This window comes from Cynara cardunculus, assembly GCF_001531365.2.
Source record: "Cynara cardunculus var. scolymus isolate 2C chromosome LG 2, CcrdV1, whole genome shotgun sequence".
Lineage (NCBI taxonomy): Eukaryota > Viridiplantae > Streptophyta > Magnoliopsida > Asterales > Asteraceae > Cynara > Cynara cardunculus.
The window spans coordinates 16,722,090-16,728,268 of NC_037529.1; positions in this window are offsets into that span (position 1 = coordinate 16,722,090).

Genomic DNA, 6,179 nt, shown 5'->3' on the forward strand with positions numbered 1-6,179 from the left:
ACATGATATTTACATGCTAATAAACATGATAAAGGCCATCGTTTGCTCATTTTTGTGTTAAACCACTAGCCTTAAGCCTACCCCTTATGTTGTGATTATCCCTTTTGCACACCACTTTGAGCCTTAGCCTATTTCGTTTGTCACCCACATCATAAACCCATCCAAATACGACTCAGCCGACTAAGCACCAATGGAGTAATCTCAATATCCCTTTATACTTGAAAGAAGAATTCGTATGTTTGGGAAGGAAAAATGAAAGAAGAGATTGAAAAGAAAAGAAAAAAAAAAAAACAGAAAATTCAAAAAGAAAAATATATATATATATATATATAAGTATATATATGAAGAGCAAAATTACGTCGTCAATAAAAAATAAAAATAGACGACGAAAATGACGATATGGTTGAATATAAGCGTTTTATCTCTATTCCCTATCGTCCGAAAAGGAATGAGCTTCAAAGATAAATGCAAAAGTCCTTTGTGAAAATAAAAATAAAGTAAGTGTGTTTGAGTAGCCGAATTCTCCGTTGGTGTTAGGTCTTAGTCACTTTTCCTAAATATTTCCCTACCGTACCCAAAGCTTTGTTTTTCATTACACCTGTTAAGACCTTTTGATTTATAAGCATGTATTTTATCCAAGTAGTAGAGAGTGAGAGGTTTTTCAAGCTTATGGTAGATACATGCTAGATAGTGACAATTTGAGCGATACACTTTAACCCAAGGAGTGAATCGAGTGTTGTTTTGTTAATCCCATCCGCGAGTTCTCGAGATTAGCTTGTGTCTACTTGATTGCGTGTGCATTCTCTTTTCAATGATTTGTTGCAAATCTCAAACTCATGATATGCTATATGTGTTGACATTCTCGTTAGATTCGATTTTATAACTACTTGTTAACTCAAATCATTGCCGGGACGGACAATGATCTAAGTGTGGGGGAATTTGATAAGCCCAAATTTATACATTTTTATATCAAAGATACCTTGCAATTAATGTTAAGTAGACGTTTAAAACATCCATTTTTATTTAAGTTGATATTATTTTCATGAGGCTATTAAAGGTGAGAAAAATGTATTTGATTATGTGTTTTCTTTGGCCCATAACAACAGCCCAAGAAGCCCAAGAAGCAGCCTTGTAATCCCAGACCAGCAGCAAAAAGGAAATCGAGAAGAAGAAACAGCAGCAGCCCAAGGCTGCTGTCCAAATCGAAAGAGCGAGAGAGAGCATCGTGCAGCAGGAGATCGTGGGCAGCAAGAGCAGGAAATCATGGGCGAGAAAAAGCTATCCATAGAGGGCTGTCGGGACATAAGCAACCGAGGGAGGACAGCATATAGAGACTGGTCGGGTGGAAGGAGAAAAGGGGAGAGAGAGCCGATCGATAGAGGCGAAGAGGCAGAAGCCGGGAGGAAGCAGAAAGAGAAATCGGGAGAAGGACGGCAAAGGGGCTGTCCATTGAGGGCTGTCATCGAGAGGGGAGCAGCAGGAATCGGTCGATTGAGGGAAAGGACAGCAGCAGAATCGAGAAAAGGAGAGGCTGTAAATCGAGCAGCCGAGAAGGAGCAATCGAAAGGGATAGCAGGGCATTACCATAACCTGTCGATTGGAAATTTTTGGGCTGTCGATCGAGAGGCATAAACGAACCAGAATTCGGGAAGAACTAGTAAGTCGATTTTCAGATTTTTGGAGTCGATTTTGGATTTCTCAATTTAAATTCTTCATGCTCTACTGCTTCCTACCATCAGTAAGTTTAGCTTCTGTTTCGAATTAGAATTATGAGTTGCTAATTTTCTRTTTCTAGTAATGGGTATGTGATTACTTTGAATTTGGATTTGTTGAGACTTACGTCAATTTCATCATATCATTTGAAGCTATTTATGCAATTTTAGAGATGAATGTWTATCGTTTTGAGTTGGATATTTTGAGTAGGATCCCTTATTATGTCTAATTCAATTTCGWGTTGCTAGATAGACCTTTAAGTCCGTAATTGCTTTTCGGTTTGTTGAAGTAGCACACGACACACAGTTGACATTTATGTTAAATGATGATGTTGTAAGATCGTATAATCTAATTTAAATAATCGGCGCTCGATTGTTGATTAGGGCTGGGTTTGTTTGATGTTAATGCAATTGGCAATTAAATTCTAAGTCCGTGACTAGGTTTGATTAGCTAATTAGAGGTTAGTCGTAGAGCGTTCAAGACTGATTATGCTTTTATAACAAACAGAATATTGACGCGTGTCGATGTTCTAACCAACTTGGTTTCTTTTGAGAAAGCGGATTGAGTGAGTCGATGATATAGAATCCAAAGGATTAGTTGATTAACGCTCATTACTAGATTCCTCTTTTCTATTGTTTAAAATTTTAATTTAATTTTTATGCTTAGATTATTTGAAATTCCAACCCCCCCCCCTTTTTATATATAGTTTTATTATTAATGAATTTGCACGAGATTACGTCTTGGACTTACGGTTAATACCGAGTCCCTGAGGAGATGACCCTACTTATCGCTATTACAAGTGTGTTTTAGAGATAATAGGCTTATTTTCATAAATTTTATTATTTGCCGGACTCGACACCCGTCACTGAACCTTACTCGGAATGAGCTTGTTCCAACTTGTAGGATGATTGTCCTTTCTGAGATACTTTGAATCGATCAAAGCTCTCAACCCCGCAACCGAGAAGGCCCCCATGTCGTCCAGAGTGCAAATCCATTGGTCTTCCTTGTTGCTAAAATTAGTTCCATAACACATTTGTTCCAAATCCGAAACGTCCTGGACTTCTCGAGTCCTTGATGGATTTCTGCTCCAGTCCCAATTGAAAGCGATGTCGTCCATGGTCTTCGTTAATCTGTCCCTTACGTAACAATCACTGGACTTGTCCGTAGCAGCTAGGCGTGGGAATCTGTCCTTAAGAACTATATTTCCACACCAAATATCCGTCCAAAATTTGGTACTCTTTCCATCTCCAATACGCCTTTGTAAGATATTAGACAAATCAATATTGACGGAATTAAATTGACAATTCAAGGTGGCAATCCTTCCCCAGACATCGCCCTTTTTGGCGATACCAAGTTTCCCGGACACTCCGTGAATGGCCGTGATCACCCCTTTCCATAGCGAATTTTCTTCGTTTTTGAATCTCCACCACCATTTTGCAAGAAGAGCCATATTGAGCGCTTTAAGGCTTCCAATCCCAAGACCTCCATTATCGAAGCTATTTAAAATTTGATTCCAAGCCACCCAACAGATTTTATTGTTGTTCTCTTTGTGCCCCCAAAAGAATTGTCTTCTTGTCCTCTCAAGGGTTGCTATCACCGAGATGGGGCTTTAAATAACGATAACCAGTAAACCCCAAGGCCACCTAAGACCGCTTTACATAGGGTGCGATGACATCTGATAGAAAGCAAATTACGTTTCTAGTCACCGAGCTTTTTCTTAAACAATCAATGAGAGGGGACCAGACAGCCACGGTATGAGATGAAGCGCCGATAGGCAAACCAAGATACATAAACGGGTGAGATCCTTCCTTACATCCTTTTGTCCTGGCCTGATTGGCAATCGTGGAGGAAGAGACTCTAACTCCAGTCAGGACGCTTTTAGTCCAATTTATCTTCAGACCAGACGCTCGATAGTAGCACCTAAGAATTTTTAGAAGGTAATTGAAGTTTCTGTCTCCCCAGGTCCCCATGAACATAGCATCGTCGGCGTAGTGCAGGCATGAGATCTATGGGCCTTGATTGTGAAATTTGATGCCTTTGAAGAATCCTTGAGCAATCGCTCCTTTGATCACCGCGATGAGGCCTTCTATGGCGAGAATGAAAAGATACGGGGATAAAGGATCCCCTTGCCGAACGCCCTTCTCGGTAGGAAAATTGGTTGTGGGCGACCCGTTGACAAGAACTGATACTTTAACCGAGGTGATCATACCTTTAATCCAGCTGATCCAAGTAACACCGAAATTCATTTGCTCCATAATATGGAAAAGGAATTTCCAATTAAGATTATCAAAAGCCTTTTCAAAATCAACCTTGAATAAAAATATATCCTTTTTCGAGCGTTTAGCCCAGGATATAATTTTATTGACAATTAGGGGCCCGTCCATAATGTTCCTCCCTTTAACGAAAGCAGATTGTTCATTACTGATCACTGACCCAATAACAAGTTTAAGCCGGTTGGCTAGCACCTTTGCTATCACTTTGCTAATACTTCCCATGAGGTGTATAGGTCTTAACTTCGAGAGACAGAACGGGTCTTTAGATTTAGGCACGAGAGTAATAAATGAGTCATTATATCCCCGAATGGAGAGAGGGTCTTTCTCGAAGTGGTTGATCGCCTTCATGAAATCCGGACTAATAAGCTCCCAGAAACGTTTTATAAAAGTAAAGGAGAAGTCATCCGGCCCGGGAGCTTTGTCCCCACCACAATCCCAAACCGCCGCTTTGACTTCCTCCGCCGATATCGAAGCTTCGAGCTGCCTTTTTGATTCGAAGATAGTTTTTTGATGAGAGAACTATGTAAGGAAGGTCTCAAGGAAGAAGAAGTTTCGCTGAACTTATCTTTGAAAAAAGCTTCCACTGTATTTTTTATTTTCCTCGGATTAGACTCCCAGACACCATTTACCAACAAACCATGAATGGAATTCTTTCTTTTCTTAGAGTTAAACACCGAATGAAAGTATTTAGAGTTTTCATCCCCTTCGCGAATCCACTTGCATTTACCCTTTTGACGAAGATCTTCAATTTTCGCTTCATCCATCTCCCGCAGGGTATGTAAAAGAACACCTCTTTCATTCATAGTGTTGTTGATATTAACACCTTTGTCAATGTTGCCATCAAGAGTGTTGAGCTGAGCAATAATCACTTTGCACGCCCCATTTCTTTCTTTATTGATCTTATTTATCCACTCCTTAATTTGAAGTTTGAGGCACTTGAATTTCAGGCCAAGAATGTCGATAGGGGACGATGGGTGATGAACAGTCAGAGGGGAATTCCAACACGATGCAACTATATCCTTTAAAGATGCCTCCTTTATCCAAGAATTGTAGAACTTGAAAGGAGATGGACCGAAGTCCTCAGCTCCACACCTCAAGACAAGCGGACAATGATCAGAGAATCTCCTCGCTATAGCCCTACAACAAATGTTCGGCCAAAGAGAAGCAAAATAATCATTAAATAAGAAGTGATCCAGTTTACTTCCCTTTTATCCGTCCGCACTGTACCAGGTGAATTTTCTACCGCCCAACGAAGGTTCAATCAAAGCGTTAACCCAGATAAAATCGTTAAACGCCGCCGCCCCATAGGGGGAAAATCTCGAGCCCTTCCGTTCGTAATTGTATCGGACTTCATTAAAGTCTCCGCCAAGAACCCAACAAATTTCAGGTTGCTCACAAATGACTGAAGAAATTTCGTTCCAAAGACTCTTTCTATCAGCCGCCGAACTAGGAGCATAAACGTTTATAAAACCGCAAACTTTCCCCGTCGGGGACCATTTACCAACCACAGCGGGATAATTCTGGCCCGTAATGAGCCGATCTTTCACAAAAAAGAGGGATCCCAGATGATACACAGACCTCCAGATCACCCTATCGCAGGTGATGAACAAAAATCGTATAATTTCGAGCCCTAAAGATCAGATATCAAGGCTTGCTCTAATTCTTGAACATGAGTTTCTTGCAGCAAAATAACCTTGCAATTATAATCCTTACAGATCTCTTTAACCCAAAAATGTTTAAGCCTCTCCCCTAACCCGTTAATGTTCAGAGATAAAAAATTAAACATCATCATAAGGAATCTCCTTTCCAGACCCATTACTAAGGTCATTCGATTCCGAGGCTGGCCTAAAACCAATAGTATTGCCCAAAATATCCGATGAAACAGAGTCGGATATGTCTGGCGAATTAATCACACCGAAATCAATATCTCTGTTATTAGAAACATACCTCTTCCAATTTCGACTGTTTGACAGCTGAATGAAAGYTTCTTCATCWGGGGAATCCACGCCATTTCTTCTAGTGAGAATCGAATCTCCCACCACCGACCCAACGAGACCTGCCTGATCGCATGAGCAAACATCACCTTTCATCTTGCGACAATTACACGGTTGCCCAATCATACGATGTCGTGTAATCAGACGAGACCTATCAAAGTCAGTTTCGAGTCCTGCTTCCGCTTCTTGGACCCCAATA